Raw genomic sequence first — 19,299 nt, forward strand, 5'->3', positions numbered from 1 at the left:
GTCTATGTATATCAAGTCATCATGTTTTGCACCTTAAATATATACAATTTTGATTAAAAAAAAGAAAAGAAAATACAGGTTCCAGAGGAGTGATGTCATGCAGAATAGGAGAGCGGGAAGCTCTAGGGTCAGTCCTTTGCCAAAACAACCACTAAACTGGGAGGAAATTGAACCAACAATTGCAGAACCCTTATGTATACTTTAACACACACACACACAAGAAAATATATATATGCGTAAATATATGCAAAGTCTGAACTCTTCCCCTGGCGATTCTGGTTCAGGTCTGTGTGTTGGGAATCTGCACTCCAGGTGTTTCTTATCGTCCAACAAAGAGGTGGAAAATGCTGCCAGATAACAAACACGTGCTCCCTTTGCAAGACGCTAAGTGAGCGGCTCCTGAATTCTCATTGCTCTTCCCCTTCCAGTGCTTTGCTACAGCAAGTGCTCAGCACACCTTTGCTGAATGAATGGAGGGGGAGATGGGGCTCACCAAAGGACCTGAGACTCAGGTGGCCTCCTGCGTCCTCTTTTCAACAATAGGCCCAGTTGTTTGTTGACTGACAAGCACGCTACTTCTCAGTGCTGACTCCTCCAGGCCACCTGGAACCTGCTTCCCTTGGCCAAAAGGCTCCTATTTAGCAACCCATCCGGTTGGGCCTGGTTACCTGATCTTTTGGGCACAAAGGAGCCATTTGCTATTGAAAATCTAACCAGAAATGGAGTCAACCAGACCACAGCATCTCTAAGCTATGCAAATCCATACGACGTTACCCTTGTGTATTTTAGAACTCCATGCACACCAGGGAAGATACTTCTGCTATTGAACTCAAGTAATTATGACGGAGGCAAAATCTAGCTTACTACCAAGAAATCACATATAACAAAATGACCTGGGCAAGTGTCTTTCAGCCAACAGGGGTTGATCTGCAGTAATTTGCAATGTTTATTTTTAACAGTTGGTTGAAGCATGCAAGTAATTAAAAAATTCTTCATTACTAATATGTCGAATTTTAATCCTGGCAAATATTCTAGATGTATTATTTTTCTCCGGTCCTCCAGGGGAGCCTTATTACAGATCTAAAAGTAAAATACTTTCTTACCAATACATATTTTTAGATTTTGTTATTAGAATGAGTTGCCATGCGCTCCTAACCACCTCTAGGAGCTAGTGTCCTGAATAGCTAGTATGAAATGCTGCCCAGCTTTGAAGAGAAATTATTTGCTGTGTTGCTGGGGCAATTACAACACCCTCACTGAGTTGGGGTCATGCAACCTCTTCAGGGGATTTTTGCCTCTGGGCATGTTTATCACTGGGATAATGATGGATGTAATCCATCACTCTCATTAACGAAATTATTCAAAGAAGGTCATTCTTACTAGTTAATTGCTACTATTTGTTGAGCTATGACTATGTGTAAGACTCTCTATATTTCTTAAGCTCATTTAATTCTCTCAATGCTTTAAAAGTGGGCACTTTTTATCATCTCCAGTGTACATGTGAGGAAATGGAGCTCTAGGGAGGTGGAGTATTCTTGCCCAAGTCACTTGGCTAGGAAGTGGCAAAGCTTAATCCAGACACCAACTCTTTTTTTTTAATTGCAGTATAGTTGATTTACAATGTTGTGTTAATTTCTGCTGTACAGCAAAGTGATTGAGTTATACATATATATACATTCTTTTTCATATTCTTTTCCATTATAGTTTATCACAGGATATTGAATATAGTTCCCTGTGCTATACAGTAGGATGTTGTTGTTTATCCATGCTGTATATTAATAGTTTGCATCTGCTAACCCCAAACTCCCACTCCATGCCTCCCCCAACTCCCCTTCCCCTTGGCAACCACAAGTTTCTCTGTCTGAGTCTGTTTCATAGATAAGTTCATTTGTGTCATGTTTTAGATATAAGTGATATCATATGGTATTTGTCTCTCTGACTTCACTCAGTATGATCCATGTTGCTGCCAATGGCATTATTTCATTCTTTTTCACAGCTGAGTAATATTCCACTGTGTATATGTACCACATCTTTATCCATTCATCTGTCAATGGACAGATGCTTCCATGTCCTGGCTATTGTAAATAGTGCTGCAGTGAACATTGGGGTGCATGTGGCTTTTTGAATTATGGTTTTCTCAGGGTATATGCCCGGTAGCGGGACTGCTGGATCATATGGTAATTCTATTTTTATTTTTTTAAGGAACCTCCATACTGTTCTCCATAGTGGCTGTATCAGTTTACATTCCCACCAACAGTGCAAGAGGGTTCCCTTTTCTCTACACCCCCTCCAGCATCTATTGTTTGTAGATTTTTTTGATGATGGCCATTCTGACCACGTGAGGTGATACCTCATGGTAATTTTGATTTGCATTTCTCTGATAATTAGTGATGCTGAGCACCTTTTCATGTGCCTCTTGGCCATCTGTATGTCTTCTTTGGAGAAATGTCTATTTGGGTCTTCTGCCCATTTTTTTGATTGGGTTGTTTGTTTTTTGATGTTGAGCTGCATGAGCTGTTTGTATATTTTGGAGATTAATGAGATGGTATTTTTTAAGTTTCAGGTAGATGATACCATGCTAGAGAAAAAATGGTAACCTATGCCTCTTTGCTTTAAATTTTGATATATTTAAACACTTACAATTGTTGTTGAAACTGCACAGTTCAGATTGGGACTCGAACTCACAATCTCTGAACCACACTCCTTTGCATGGCACTGGAACCCAGCCACACTTCAGGTGTGACTTGAACTCACAATCTCCCAGCAAAAACTGCACACCTGGTCACAGGAGTTAATGAAGCTCAGGTTCTTTATCTCTCAGTGCAGAAGGAATTCAGCGAGAGGAAAAGTGATAGGCAAGTAGATTATTAATATAGGACGTTTGTGAGGGATACAAAAGGGCAGGTGAAAGGGCTCTGCCCCGAGAATTAAGTGGGCTACATTTTTATAATTAAAGGAAAGCGGGGAAGGAGAGAAGACCACCTTCTTCCTCATTCTTTGAGTAGATGTCAGGCTTACATCACTAGCTCCTCCTTCACATCAGGCAGGAGAGTGTTTGACCCTGTGAGGCCAAATAGGACTGTCATGGCGCTATTCAAATCAGCAGAAGGGTGGTAACATACACTAAAATATGTTAAATCATCTCAGGTCTCAGTATAACGAGGGTCTTCTGTCACCTTTCCGTTATATTCCTGTCCTTGGTCCTAAGGATCATTATCTTGCTGAAGTCGACCAGCAGGATGCAGGCCTCATTTTTTTCGCTTAATGACCCAGGGCATATCTTGTCCTTTTATTTAGGGTTTTATAGTTCAGCAAGCCTGCTTCTTTTCGCGGTGTTCTGATAGTTTTCCTGAGCTATCATTAGCTCACAGTGGTCTCCCCAAATTCCCTAAAGCTCCTTCTCTATCTATAATCCTCCAGTGGGATTTCTAAAGCTACCTGTGTAACGATCATACTCTATCCCTATCACTGTGTCTTGGTTTTAAAGCTGAAAGGGTCAAGCTCTTAATTCTGTATGCAGAATACTTCTTTTCAGTTTTAAAGTAACTATAGATAATTCATAAATGAATTTTCCTTATAAGAAGTTAAAACACTGCAGACGAGGCTGAAGCACCCTTTTACCAATGTGTCCCAAATTATGTATATGTAGGTATTGTATAGCAAATTAGGCTGTAGTGTTCATTACTATTTCCATACTATTGTATTCTGCCTCACATTTTCTTCTGCTACTTGTGTTTCTCACTGAATTGTGCATCCTGATGATCTACTGGTAATAGTATATATTCCTTGTTTGCTGATGTAGGAGGTGTGCAGGTATATGAATATGGTGACTGTATGTCCCAGGTCTGACTGTATGCCCAGGACAGTTGTGATTTTATGCCTGTAGTCCCATCCGAATTTTTAATACTGCCCCTTTTCACTCTCAAATGTGTCCCATTTTGTTTAAGGAATTATATGGTCACTCTCTATATAAGATACTACAGTTATAATAGAAAGGATTACATATTTTCCCATAATATCTTTATTACAAGTTGTAGTGAAGTGGTTTTGAGGGAAAAATAATCACTTTGAATGTGTACAGTAGAATCTAGTAGGAAATGCTAAATTCTGAGTATGCAGCAATATTCTACCAACACTGAAATACCGTTATAAAATTACCTAGCTAAACAGAATTTTATGTATGTGTTTATTGGCAATCCTTTAATGTAACTGGCAGCAAAACAAATTTACTGGTGGAGGAGAAGGTAATCTCACATCCGAGAGTGTGAGAGCAGACACTGGCACTGTACTACACTGAATGCTGGTAACTAGAAAAAGTCATGATGTAAAACATATTTGAAGGAATGCCTCTACCATGCATGCAGAATAAAGCAAATAAAAATGGACAAAGCCATGTAGCAAACTGTAGTACGTTTGAATAAATTCCTCTGCCAGTAGCCATTGTGCATGTAAAAAAGTATTTCAGCCAATATTGGTACAAATTATGCAGGACAATGAATACACTTGAAAGAATTCCAATACCAACCTTTTGATTGAAGTAAAATAAACTATTTCTCAGGATACCATGGTATTCACGCAACAAGAAAAACATTTCAATTCAAATAGAACTTGCTATTTCAGTAAATACAGCAACCTAAGTCCAAAAGTATTTGTAAAATGCATTATAAATGTTTTACTTTTCATTTTTGCAAAATTTTAAAAGCCATCTGTGCTGCCTGAGCGCCGGTAATTCTCCTTATGATTGGCCATCACCGTGCTAGTAGTTGAGTCAATAATAGCCTCAAACGATGCATTGTCATTCTCAATATTACGGTTATTATTCTAGTAATCTGACATTGCTGCATCAAACTTGGGAAAGCCTGGGCCAGCCCCATGGCAACAGGTGCTCAGGTGGAGCTGCCAGCCTGTGGCTCCCCAGGTGTGGGAAAAGCTCCTGTTCTATGTGCACACCAGAACTTCCCTAACTCGTGTCGCCACGCACCTCTGGTTGTGCTCCATCTGATTTCCCACCTCCCTGCCGGTCTCCCAACGTCATCAGCGTGACTCACCTGCCCTCAAGGGTGAAGTCTGAGTGCAGGGAGGTCCAACTCCTAGGGTGCCTTTCTGCTTCCCACCCTGGGCACGATGCTGGGCTGCAACTTGGCTTGAAGGAGGAGACTAGGAGAGTGAGTTTGGTGGCCCCCGGTGTAGATCTTGCCTTTGTGATACTGGACCACAACATGTGTGACACTTTGTGATATGATGATGTTATGGAACCTGTCATATTTATGACCACCATAAGGTAGCCATACCTAATTCTTTTAACAGCTGCTTAGTATCAGTGGTTTCTTCTCACACCCATTGTCCAGAACTGAGACACACAGCGACTCCTAGACCAGCACTGGAAGGTAGTGAGGGAGATGGGGTCTGGGTGGGGCTTGGGTTGGGTTGGCCACTCTGTTCGTCTGCCTCTGAAGTGGCTGCACAAGTTTACCCTCCCCCCAGACCTGCTAGTCCCTCACCCCAGTTTTCTCACATTTAAATTTTTGCCAATCTGATGAGTAAAAAATGATTTATCATTTTAAACAGTTTACACTTCTGTGATTACTACTGAACATAGTACCTCGTCAAATACTTGGGAGACCTTTGGGTTTTCTCTCTTTTGAATTGCATGGTCACATTTTTCTCTCACCCTCTTTGTATGGGTTTGTAGGATATATTCAGGGTCATGTCTTTTATCACATAAGACATGGATAGGGTCAGGGGAGGACTAATTGGATGAACGTGGTCAAAACGTACGAACGTCCAGTTATAAGGTAAAGAATTACTAGGGATGTAATGTACAGCATGATAAATAGAACTCACGCTGCTGTACGTTGTATACGACAGTTGTTAAGTGAGCAAACCCTAAGAGTTCTCATCACAAGAGGAAATTTTTTTCTGTTTCTTTAATTTTGTACCTATAGGACATGACAAATGTTCACTAAACTTGTGATAATCACTTCGTGGTGTATGTAAATCGCAGCATTATGCTGTATGTTAATCGTATCTCCGTAAAACTGGAAGAAAAAGAAGGCATGGACAGTATCTATCTCCACTTGCCTTTTAACCTTGTTTCAGTTGTCTTTTAAATTATATAGTACTTCTAATTTTGACATCAAATTAATGCATCTTTTTGGGTTTTCTTTTTTTTTTTTTAAGAAGATGTTGGGGGTAGGAGTTTATTAATTTATTTATTTATTTTTGCTGTGTTGGGTCTTCGTTTCTGTGTGAGAGCTTTCTCTAGTTGTGGCAAGCAGGGGCCACTCTTCATCGCGGCGCGCGGACCTCTCACTATCGCGTCCTCTCTTGTTGTGGAGCCCAGGCTCCAGACGCGCAGGCTCAGTAGTTGTGGCTCACGGGCTTAGTTGCTCCACGTCTGATCGTCCCAGACCAGGGCTCGAACCCATGTCCCCTGCATTGGCAGGCAGGTTCTCAACCACTGCGCCACCAGGGAAGCCCCCTGTTTTTCTTTTGATATTTATTTGTGAAAGTCTTTCCCATTCAGAAGAAAAAATATCGAATATTTCTTATAATAATTTAAAAGTTCTGTTTTTATACCCTCTTACCTTTATCTTGTATTTAGTTGTATAGACAATGGGAAGTAAATTCCTAACTTGGTGTCTTCTCAATGAACAGTCACCTGGCTCAGTATAATTGGATTACTCATCCTTCTACTAAATTCAAATTTGTTCTCTCCCTCCCCTTCTCTGTCTCTCACCCACCTCCCTTCCTCTCTCTCCCTCTCCTCCCCCCTCCCCTCCTCCCCTCTCTCCCTCCCTTCTCCTCTCTGTCTCCCTCCCCTTCTCCCTCATCCCCTTCCCTTCCTCCTTCCCTCTCTCCTCCTCTCTCTCCCTTCCCTACCTCCTCCTTTATGTCTCCCTTCCTCCCCCCTCCCCCTCCTTCTCCCTCTTCCTCCCACTTGTGAGTGTTTATACAAAAACCAAAATCAATCTTGAAGTGATATCTGCAGTCCTGTGTTCATTGCAGCTTTATGCCCAATAGCCAAGATGTGGAAACAACCTAAATGTCCATAGACAGATGAATGGATAAAGAAAATAATGGTATATACATACAGTGGAATATTATTCAACCATAAAAAAGGAAAGCCTGTCATATGTCACAACATGCATGGATCTTGAGGACATTATGCTAAGTTAAATAAGCCAATCACAGAGGACAAATATGGCATGATTCCACTTACATGAAGCATCTAATGTAGTCAAACTCATTGAAACAGAAAATATTAGAATCGTGGTTGCCAGGGGCTGAGGGGAGGGGGAAATGGGGAGTTGTTGTTCACTGGATTTAAAGTTTTAGTCATGCAGGGCTTCCCTGGTGGCACAGTGGTTAAGAATCCGCCTGCCAATGCAGGGGACACGGGTTCGAGCCTTGGTCTGGGAAGATCCCCCATGCTGCGGAGCACCTAAGCCCATGAGCCATAACTACTGAGCCTGCAGTCTAGAGCCTGCGAGCCACAACTACTGAGCCTGTGTGCCACAACTACTGAAGCCCACGCACCTAGAGCCTGTGCTCCGCAACAAGAGAAGCCACCGCAATGAGAAGCCCGCGCACTGCAACGAAGAGTAGCCCCCGCTCGCCACAACTAGAAAAGGCCCACGTGCAGCAACAAAGACCCACCCCAGCCAAAAAAAAAAATAAAAAAAAAGTTTGTCATGCAAGATGCAAAATTTTAGAGACGTGCTGTGCAGCACTGTGCTCATTGTTAACAATACTGTCCACTTAGAAATTTAAGTAGGTACCTCATGGTATCTGTTGTTCAACGTGGTTTTTCAAATATTCTTTTGCGTTAAAGTTTGGTAGAAGTTGTCCATAAAAATCATATGGAGTTGATGACCCCTGGAGGGCAGGTCTTTGGCCACTGTTTTTTCTTTGATTGTAACTGGATTGGTCTAGCTTCTAGTGATTCTTGGACATCTAATCATTTTTATCTTAATATAATATTGTCTAGTTTGTCTAGGCTCCCAAATGTTTATTATATTAATAGAGTTGAGTATAGTCTTTTCCTTTCATTTTTAATCTGTATAGTTATGCATGCTCTTTTTTCTCTCCTAGTACTGTTCATTTGCACTTTCTTTGCTTTTTTCCTTAATTTATCTATTTTGTTTATTATTTTAGTCTTTTTAAAAGGTCCGTTTTATCAGTTTTATTAGATTGTAGTTTCTCTGCATCATGAATTTCTTTTATATTAATTTCATTTTTTACTTTTGAGGTTTTTTCCTAGCTTCTAAGTTAAAAGTTTAGCTCATTTATTTTCACTTATTCTTGTTTTGGAATAAACACACTTAAAGGTTTAATTTTTCTGAGCAGAAGTTTTGTCCTTTCCCTTTAACCTAAAAATATTTTAGAAATAGGTTTTAAAGTTTTCAAGTGTAAGGACTTTGGGGGGATATCTTTACTTTGTTACTTCTTGTGGCAGTGAATTTGGACTTGTATTGGAGCTATTAAAAGAGTTCTTCCTCTCCCAATCCCCAGCCCCTGTGGCTTGGCGTCTAGTGAACATTTATAAATGTGCTGTGCTTGGACGAAACAAGTATCGTCTGTGTACAAAGTTCAGTGTGTTTGTAGAAGCATATGTGTGCACTTGATCAAACTGTGACTTGCATTACTCAGAGGTTCTGTCCTTATTTTGTCTCTTTAAGCTATAGATTTCTGAGAGAGAACTCTGTCCCTCACTGTAATTAGGAACTTGTTGATTTTCTCTCCCAATCTGCTTTATGCTCTTCAAAGCTATGCTGTGAAAAGCATAAACGTTTGTGCCTATAACAGTTTGGGGCAGTGTTCTTGTTGTCAATGTAAAATGTTGCCCTTAGTGGTACCTACCTTGCATTGTAATTTGTCTGATTTAACAGTGCTACACCAGCTTAGCTTTTATTCAGCTTTGCCGGGTTCACCTTTTTATATAACTTTTTTCTTCCTCTCTTTCTATCCTTTTTGAAAATAAAACTTTAACAATAGGAAAAATGAAAAGATAATGTAACGGCATCTTCTCATTCCCCAGAATTATTAGCTGCTAATAATAACTGTTTCTTTTAGTATGTCTCCCTCAGTCTCTCTTCCTCCCTCTGATCTCCACCCCCCCCCGCCCCCCACCCCCGCTGAACCTCTCCTTCTCCTGCCTTTATTTTCCATTGTTAAATATTCTTCAGTTTTGGTGGTCACCTATGGACGAGAGAGAGTGAGCATGCCTGTATACACTTTTGGTAGAGCAGTGCTGCTTGTGTGTGTGTGTGTGTGAGTGAGTGTGTGACGGATAATTTTATTTTTATTTATTTATTTAAACATCTTTATTGGCGTATAATTGCTTCACCATGTTGTGTTGGTTTCTGCTTTATAACAAAGTGAATCAACTATACGTATACATATACCCCCATATGTCCTCCCTCTTGTGCCTCCCTCCCACCCTCCCTATCCCACCTCTCTAGGTGGTCACAAAGCACTGAGCTGATCTCCCTGTGCTATGTGACTGCTTCCCACTAGCTATCTATTTTACATTTGGTAGTGATTATATAGGTCCATGCCACTCTCTCACTTCGTCCCAGCTTACCCTGCCCCCTCCCCGTGTCCTCAAGTCCATTCTCTACGTCTGCGTCTTTATCCCTGTCCTGCCCCTGGGTTCTTCAGAACCTTTTTTTTTTTAGATTGCATATATATGTGTCAGCATACAGTATTTGTTTTTCTCTTTCTGACTTAATTCACTCTGTATGACAGACTCTAGGTCCATCCATCTCACTACAAACACCTCAATTTCATTTCTTTTTATGGCTGAATAATATTCCATTGTATATATATGCCACATCTTCTTTACCCATTCATCTGTCGATGGACACTCAGGTTGCTTCCATATCCTGGCTATTGTAAACAGAGCTGCAGTGAACATTGTGGTACATGACTCTTTTTGAATTATGGTTTTCTCAGGGTATATGCCCTGTAGTGGGATTGCTGGGTCATATGGTAGTTCTATTTTTAGTTTTTTAAGGAACCTCCATACTGTTCTCCATAGTGGCTAGATCAATGTACATTCCCACCAACAGTGCAAGAGGGTTCCCTTTTCTCCACACCCTCTCCAGCATTTATTGTTTGCAGATTTTTTGATGATGGCCATTCAGACTGCTGTGAGGTGATACCTCATTGTAGTTTTGATTGGCATTTCTCTAATGATTACTGATGTCGAGCATTCTTTCATGTGTTTGTTGGCTATCTGTACATCTTCTTTGGAGAAATGTCTATTTAGGTCTTCTGCCCATTTTTGGATTGGGTTGTTTGTTTTTTTGACATTGAGCGGCATGAGCTGCTTGTAAATTTTGGAGATTAATCCTTTGTCCGTTGCTTCATTTGCAAATATTTTCTTCCATGCTGAGGGTTGGCTTTTCGTCTTGGTTATGGTTTCCTTTGCTGTGCAAAAGTTTTAAGTTTCATTAGGTCCCATTTGTTTACTTTTGTTTTTATTTCCATTTCTCTAGGCGGTGGGTCAAAAAGGATCTTGCTGTGATTTATGTCAAAGAGTGTTCTGCCTATGTTTTCCTCTAAGAGTTTTATAGTGTCTGGGCTTACATTTAGGTCTTTAATCCATTTTGAGTTTATTTTTGTGTATGGTGTTAGGGAGTGTTCTAATTTCATTCTTTTACATGTAGCTATCCAGTTTTCCCAGCACCACTTACTGAAGAGGCTGTCTTTTTTCGTTGTATATTCTTGCATCCTTTATCAATAATAAGGTGACCATATGTGCGTGGGTTTATCTCTGGGCTTTCTATCCGGTTCCAGTGATCTATATTTCTCTTTTTGTGCCAGAACCATACTCTCTTGATTACTGTAGCTTTGTAGTATAGTCTGAAGTCAGGGAGCCTGATTCTTCCAGCTCCGTTTTTATTCTCAAGATTGCTTTGGCTATTCGGGGTCTTTTGTACTTCCATACAAATTGTGAAATTTTTTGATCTACTTCTGTGAAAAATGCCATTGATAGTTTGATAGGGATTGCATTGAATCTGTAGATTGCTTTGGGTAGTATAGTCATTTTGACAATGTTGATTCTTCCAATCCAAGAACATGGTATATATCTCCATCTGTTGGTATCATCTTTAATTTCTTTCATCAGTCTCTTATACTTTTCTGCATACAGGTGTCTTGTCTCCTTAGGTAGGTTTATTCCTAGGTATTTTATTCTTTTTGTTGCAGTGGTAAATGGGAGTGTTTCCTTAATTTCTCTTTCAGATTTTTCATCATTAGTGTATAGGAATGCAAGAGATTTCTGTGCATTAATTTTGTATCCCTGCTACTTTACCAAATTCATTGATTAGCTCTAGTAGTTTTCTGGTAACATCTTTAGGATCCTCTGTGTATAGTATCATGTCATCTGCTAACAGTGACAGCTTTACTACTTCTTTTCTGATGTGGATTCCTTTTATTTCTTTTTCTTCTCTGATTGCTGTGGCAAAAACTTCCAAAACTTTGTTGAATAATAGTGGTGAGAGTGGGCAACCTTGCCTTCTTCCTGATCTTAGTGGAAATGCTTTCAGTTTTCCACCATTGAGAACGATGTTTGCTGTGGGCTTGTCATATATGGCCTTTATTATGTTGAGGTAAGTTCCCTCTATGTCTACTTTCTGAAGGGTTTTTATCATAAATGGGTGTTGAATTTTGTCAAAAGCTTTTTCTGCATCTATTGAGATGATCATATGGTTTTTCTCCTTCAATTTGTTAATATGTTTTATCACATGGATTGATTTGCATATATTGAAGGATTCTTGCATTCCTGGGATAAACCCCAGTTGATCATGGTGTATGATCCTTTTAATGTGCTGTTGGATTCTGTTTGCTAGTATTTTGTTGAGGATTTTTGCATCTGTTCATCAGTGATATTGGCCTGTAGTTTTCTTTCTTTGTGACATCTTTGTCTGGTTTTGGTATCAGGGTGATGGTGGCCTCGTAGAATGAGTTTGGGAGTGTTCCTCCCTCTGCTATATTTTGGAAGAGTTTGAGAAGGATAGGTGTTAGCTCTTCTCTAAATGTTTGATAGAATTCGCCTGTGAAGCCATCTGGTCCTGGGCTTTTGTTTGTTGGAAGATTTTTAATCACAGTCTCAATGTCAATGCTTGTGACTGGTCTGTTTATATTTTCTGTTTCTTCCTGGTTCAGAGTCAGAAGGTTGTGCTTTTCTAAGAATTTGTGCATTTCTTCCAGTTTATTTTGTTGGCATATAGTTGCTTGTAGTAATCTGTCGTGATCCTTTGTATTTCTGCAGTGTCTGTTTTTACTTCTCCTTTTTCATTTCTAATTCTATTGATTTGAGTCTTCTCCCTTTTTTTCTTGATGAGTCTGGCTAATGGTCTGTCAATTTTGTTTATCTTCTCAAAGAACCAGCTTTTAGTTTTATTGATCTTTACTATTGTTTCCTTCATTTCTTTTTCATTTATTTGTGATCTGATCTTTATGATTTCTTTCCTTCTCCTAACTTTGGTAGTTTTTTTGTTCTTCTTTCTCTAATTGCTTTAGGTGTAAGGTTAGGTTGTTTATTTGAGATGTTTCTTGTTTCTTGAGGTAGGATTGTATTGCTCTAAACTTTCTGCTTAGAGCTGCTTTTGCTGCATCCCATAGGTTTTGGGTAGTCGTGTTTTCATTGTCAGTTGTTTCTAGGTATTTTTTGATTTCCTCTTTGATTTCTTCAGTGATCTCTTGGTTATTAAGTAGTGTGTTGTTTAGCCTCCATGTATTTGTATTTTTTACAGATTTTTTCCTGTAATTGATGTGTAGTCTCATAGCGTTGTGGTCAGAAAAGATACTTGATAGGATTTCAATATTCTTAAATGTACCAAGGCTTGATTTGTGACCCAAGATATGATCTATCCTGGAGAATGTTACATGCGCACTTGAGAAGAAAATGTATTCTGTTGTTTTTGGCTGGAATGTCCTACAAATATCAATTAAATCCATCTTGTTTAATGTATCATTTAGAGCTTGTGTTTCCTTATTTATTTTCATTTTGGATGATTTGTCCACTGGTGAAAGTGGGGTGTTGAAGTCCCCTACTATGATTGTGTTGTTGTCGATTTCCCCTTTTATGGCTGTTAGTATTTGCCTTATGTATTGAGGTGCTCCTAGGTTGGGTGCATAAATATTTACAATTGTTATATCTTTTTCTTGGATTGATCCCTTGATCATTATGTAGTGTCCTTCTTTGTCTGTTGTAATAGTCTTTATGTTAAAGTCTATTTTGTCTCATATAAGAATTGCTACTCCAGCTTTCTTTTGATTTACTTTTGCATGGAGTATCTTTTTCCATCCCCTCCCTGTCAGTCTGTATGTGTCCCTAGGTCTGAAGTGGGTCTCTAGTAGACAGCATATATACAGGTCCTGTTTTTGTATCCATTCAGCCAGTCTGTGTCTTTCGGTGGGAGCACTTAATCCATTTACATTTAAGGTAATTATAGATATGTATGTTCCTATTACCATTTTCTTAATTGATTTGGGTTTGTTATTGGAGGTCTTTTCTTTCTCTTGTGTTTCCTGCCTAGAGAAGTTCTTTAGCATTTGGTGTAAAGCTGGTTTGGTGGTGCCGAATTCTCTTAGCTTTTGCTTGTCTGTAAAAGTTTTAGTTTCTCCATCGAATCTGAATGAGATCCTTTCTGGGTAGTGTAATCTTGGTTGTAGCTTTTTCCGTTTCATCACTTTGAATATGTCCTGCCACTCCCTTCTGGCTTGCAGAGTTTCTGCTGAAAGATCAGCTGTTAACCTTATGGGGATTCCCTTGTATGTTATTTGTTGTTTTTCCCTTGCTGCTTTTAATATTTTTTCTTTGCATTTAATTTTTGATAGCTTGATTAGTATGTGTCTTGGTGTGTTTCTCCTTGGATTTATCCTGTATGGGACTCTTTGTGCTTTTTGGACTTGATTAAGTATTTCCTTACCAATATTAGGGAAGTTTTCAACTATAATCTCTTCATATATTTTCTCACTTCCTTTCTTTTTCTCTTCTTCTGGCACCCCTATAATTCAAATGTTGGTGCATTTAATGTTGTCCCAGAAGTCTCTGAGACTGTCCTCAATTCTCTTCATTCTTTTTTCTTTATTCTGCTCTGCAGTAGCTATTTCCACTATTTAATCTTCCAGGTCACTTATGCGTTTTTCTGCCTCATTTATTCTGCTATTGATTCCTTCTAGAGAACTTTTAATTTCATTTGTTGTGTTATTCATCATTGTTTGTTTGCCCTTTAGTTTTTCTAGGTCCTTGTTAACCTTTTCTTGCATTTTCTCCATTCTATATCCAAGAGTTTGGATCATCTTTACTATCATTACTCTGAATTCTTTTTCAGGTAGACTGCCTGTTTCCTCTTCATTTGTTTGGTCTGGTGGGTTTTTGCCTTGCTCCTTCGTCTGCTGTGTGTTTCTCTGTCTTCTCATTTTGCTTAACTTACTGTGTTTGGGGTCTCCTTTTCACAGGCTGCAGGTTCATAGTTCCCATTATTTTTGGTGTCTGCCCCCAGTGGCTGAGGTTGGTTCAGTGGGTTGTTTAGGCTTCCTGGTGGAGGGGACTGGTGCCTGTGTTCTGGAGGATGAGGCTGGATCTTGGCTTTCTGGTGGGCAGGACCGCATCCGGTGGTGTGTTTTGAGGCAGCTGTCTTGCTAGTTGTTTGGCATAGGGTGTCCAGCACTGTAGCTTGCTGGTCGTTGAGTGGAGCTGGGTCTTAGCATTGAGATGGAGATCTCTGGGAGAGCTTTCACCATTTGATATAACATGTAGTTGGGAGGTCACTGGTGGACCAATGTCCTGAACTCAGCTCTCCCACCTCAGAGGCACAGGCCTGACAGCCACACAGCTCAGAAGAAAAGGAAGGAGAAAAATAAATAAATAAATAAGTAAAATAAAAGAATGTTATTAAAATAAAAAATAATTACTAAAAATAAAAAATTTTTAAAGTAATTTAAAAAACGGGAAAAAAAAGAAAGGAGAGCAGCGAAACCAAAAAACAAATCCACCAATGATAACAAGCTCTAAAAACTAACTATAGTAAAAAAACGAACAAAAAGACAAAAAACAAAACAAAACAAAATGCAGACAGAACCCTAGGACAAATGATAAAAGCAGAGCTATACAGCCAAAATCTCACACAGAAGCATACACATACACTCTCACAAAAAGAGAAAAAGAAAAAAAAAAAAAAATATTGTTGCTCCCAAAGTCCACCGCCTCAATTTTGGGATGATTCATTGTCTGTTCAGGTATTCCACAGATGCAGGTACATCAAGTTGATGGTGGTGATATAATCCGCCGCTCCTGAGGCTGCTGGGGGAGATTTCCCTTTCTCCGTTCGCACAGCTCCTGGGGCTCAGCTTTGGATCCGGCCTCGCCTCTGTGTGTAGGTCGCCTCAGGGCGTCTGTTCTTCGGTCAGACAGGATGGGGTTAAAGGAGCCGCTGATTAGGGGGCTCTGGCTCACTCACGCCGTGGAGAGGGAGGGGTACGGAATGAGGAGCAAGCCTGTGGCGTCAGAGGCCGGCGTGACATTGGCACCAGCCTGAGGCGTGCTGTGTGTTCTCCCCGGGGAAGTTGTCCCTGGATCATGGGACACTGGCAGAGGCAGGCTGCACAGGCTCCCGGGAGGGGAGGTGTGGACAGTGACCTGTGCTCGCACACAGGCTTCTTGGTGGCGGCAGCAGCAGCCTTAGCATCTCATGCCCGTCTCTGGGGTCCGCGCTGATAGCCGCGGCTCGCGCCCGTCTCTGGAGCTCATGTAGGCGGCGCTCTGAATCCCCTCTCCTTGCGCACCAGGAAACAATGGTCTCTTGCCTCCTAGGCAGTTCCAGACATTTTCCCGGACTCCCTTCCGGCTAGCTGTGGCACGCTAGCCCCCTTCAGGCTGTGTTCACGCAGCCAACCCCCATCCACTCCCTGGGATCTGATCTCCGAAGCCTGAGCCTCAGCTCCCAGCCTCCGCCCACCCCGGCGGGTGAGCAGACAAGCCTCTCAGGCTGGTGGGTGCTGGTCAGCAGTGATCCTCTGTGCAGGAATCTCTCTACTTTGCCCTCTGCACCCCTGTTGCTGCGCTCTCCTCCAGGGCTCCGAAGCTTCTTCCCCGCCACCCCCGTCTCTGCCAGTGAAGGGGCTTCCTAGTGTATGGAAGCCTTTCCTCCTTCACAGCTCCCTCCCACTGGTGCAGGTCCCGCCCCTATTCTTTTGTCTCTGTTGTTTCTTTTGCCCTCCCCAGGTACGTGGGGGGTTTCTTGCCTTTTGGGAGGTCTGAGGTCTACTGCCAGCATCCAGTAGGTGTTTTGTAGGAGTTGTTCCACATGTAGATGTATTTCTGATGTATTTGTGGGGAGGAAGGTGATCTCCACGTCTTACTCCTCCGCCATCTTGAAGGCCTCCCCCCGTTTTTTTTTAAGCAGTTTTTTAAATTTAGTGTACTGTTCAGGTGCCAGTTCTTTTTTGTTTTTTCAGTTTTATTTAAGTATAGTTGACGTACAATGTTGTGTTAATTTCTTCTGTACAGGAAAGTGGCTCAGTTATGCATATATATATATATATTCTTTTTCATATTCTTTTCCATTATGGTTCGTCGCAGGATATTGAATATAGTTCCCTGTGCTATACAGTAGGACGTTGTTGTTTATCCGTGCTGTATATAATAGCTTGCATCTGCTAATCCCAAAATACCATTCCTTCCTTCCTCCCTACCTTTCCCTTGGCAACCACAAGTCCGTTCTCTATGTCTGTGAATGTTTTTGTTTCATAGATGTGGTGTGCCTTGTATTTTAGATTCTGTATATAAGTGATATTGTATGGTATTTGTTTTTCTCTGTATGACTTACTTCACTTCTAGGTCCATCCATGTTGCTGCAGATGGCATTATTTTATTCTTTTTGATGGCTGAGTAATATTCAATTTTCTATATGTACCGTATCTTCTTCATCCATTCATCTGTTGATGGACATTTAGGTTATTTCCGTGTTGTGGCTATTGTAAATAGTGCTGCTATGAACATAGGGTTGCATGTATCTTTTTGAATTATTGTTTTGTCTGGGTATATGCCCAGGAGTGGGATTGCTGGGTCCTATGGTAGTTCTGTTTTTAGTTTTTTAAGGAACCTCCATACTGTTCTCCACAGTGGCTGTACCAATGTACATTGCCACCAACAGTGTAGGAGGGTTCCCTTTTCACCCATACCCTCTCCAGCATTTGTTATTTGTAGACTTTTTAATGACAACCATTCTGACTGATGTGAGGTGGTACCTCATTGTAGTTTTGATTTGCATTTCTCTAATAATTAGTGATGGTGAGCATCTTTTCATGTGCCTACTGGTCATCTGTGTGTCTTTTTTGTAGAAATATCAGTTAAGGTCTTCTGCATATTTTTCAGTTGGGTTTTTTGGTTTTTTTTGTTCTTGAGTTGCATGAACTGTATAATTTGGAAATTAAGCCCTTGTCTTGTCCCCTCATTTGCAAATATTTTCTCCCATTCCATATGTTGTCTTTTTCACAGTTCCCTTTGCTATGCAAAAGCCTGTAAGTTTGATTAGGTCCCATTGTTTATTTTTTGTTTATATTTCTCTTGTCTTGGGAGATGGACCTAAGAAAACATTGGTACACTTTATGTCAGAGAATGTTTTGCTTATGATCTCTTCTAGGAGATTTATGGTGTCATATCTTACGTGTAAGTCTTTAAGCCATTTTTTGAGCTTATTTTTGTGCATGGTATGAGCGTGTGTTCCAAGTTCATTGATTTACACGCAGCTGTCCAACTTTCCTAGCACCACTTGCTGAAGAGACTGTCTTCTTCTCATTTTATATTCTTGCCTCCTTTGTGGAGGAACAATTGAGTGTAGGTGTGTGTGTTTATTTCTGGGCTCCCTATTCTGTTCCATGGATCCATATGTCTGTTTTTGTGCCGATTACTGTAGCTTCACAGTATTGTCTGAAGTCTGGGAGGGTTATCCCTCCTGCTTTGTTCTACTTCCTCAGGATTGCTTTGGCGATTCTGGGTCTTTTATAGTTCCATATAAATTTTAGGATTATTTTTTCTAGTTCTGTGAAAAATGTCATGGGTAATTTGATAGGGATCACATTAAATCTATAGATTACTTTGGATTGTATTGCCATTTAAAAAATATTAATTTTTCTAATCCAAGAGCATGGGATATCTTCTCATTTCTTTGAATTCTCGTTAATTTCCTTTATTAACGTTTCGTATTTCTCGGCATATACATCTTTCACGTCGTTGCTGAGGTTTATTAAGTATTTTATTTTTTTTTGACTTTAAAAGGGATTGTTTGTTTACATTCCTTTTCTGATAATTCATTTTTAGTGTAAAGAAATGCAGCCAATTTCTGTATGTTAATCTTTGTCCTTCTACCTTGCCGAATTTGTTTATCAGTTCTAGTAGTATTTGTGTGGAGTTTTTAAGGTTTTCTGTATGTAGTATCATGTCATTTGCATATAATAACAATATGAGCTCTTCCCTACCAATTTGAATACCTTTTCTTTCTTTTTCTTGCCTGACTGCTGTGGCTAGGACTTCCAATACTACGTTGAAAAGAAGTGGTGAGAGTGGGCATCCTTGTCTTGTTCCAGATATTAGCGGGAAGTTTTTCAGCTTTTAAGTATTATATTGGCTGTGGGTTTGTCATGAAAAGCTTTTATTATGTTGAGATGTGTTCCCTCTATACCCACTTTCGTAAGAGTTTTTATCATGAATGGATGTTGAATTTTGTCACTTTTCCTGCATCTACTGAGATGATCATGTGGTGTTTGTCCTTTCTTTTGTTGACGTGGTGTATCACATTGATTGATTTGTGTGTGTTGAACCATCCTGGTGACCCTGGGATGAATCCAACTTGGTCTTGGTGTATGACATTTTTAAGTGTTGTTGGATTCGGTTTGCTAATGTTTGGTTAAGAATTTGGGGGACTACATTCATCAAAGATATTGGCCTGTAATTTTCTTTTTTGGTAGTGTCTTTGGTTTTGGTATCAGGGTGATGGTGGCTTCATAGAATGTCTTTGGGAGTGTTCCTTCCTGTTCATTCTTTAGGAAGAGTTTGAGGAGGATCGGTATAAGTTCTTTGTAAGCAAGCCTGCTTTTACATTTCTACCAAGCAGAGCAGCACTTCCAATATTTAAAAAAGAAATAAAACACACTATAGAGCTAAAACTACCTTTTCTTATCTCACTCACTGCCTTCCCTCCAACACAATCATTGTCTTGACTTTTGAATGTTCCTCTCTGTCCATTTGTATACGTTTACCTATCTATCCATATGTCTGTTACA

This window comes from Monodon monoceros, unplaced genomic scaffold (genome assembly GCF_005190385.1).
Source record: "Monodon monoceros isolate NGI ecotype Baffin Bay Population unplaced genomic scaffold, NGI_Narwhal_1 Super_Scaffold_10, whole genome shotgun sequence".
Taxonomy (NCBI): domain Eukaryota; kingdom Metazoa; phylum Chordata; class Mammalia; order Artiodactyla; family Monodontidae; genus Monodon; species Monodon monoceros.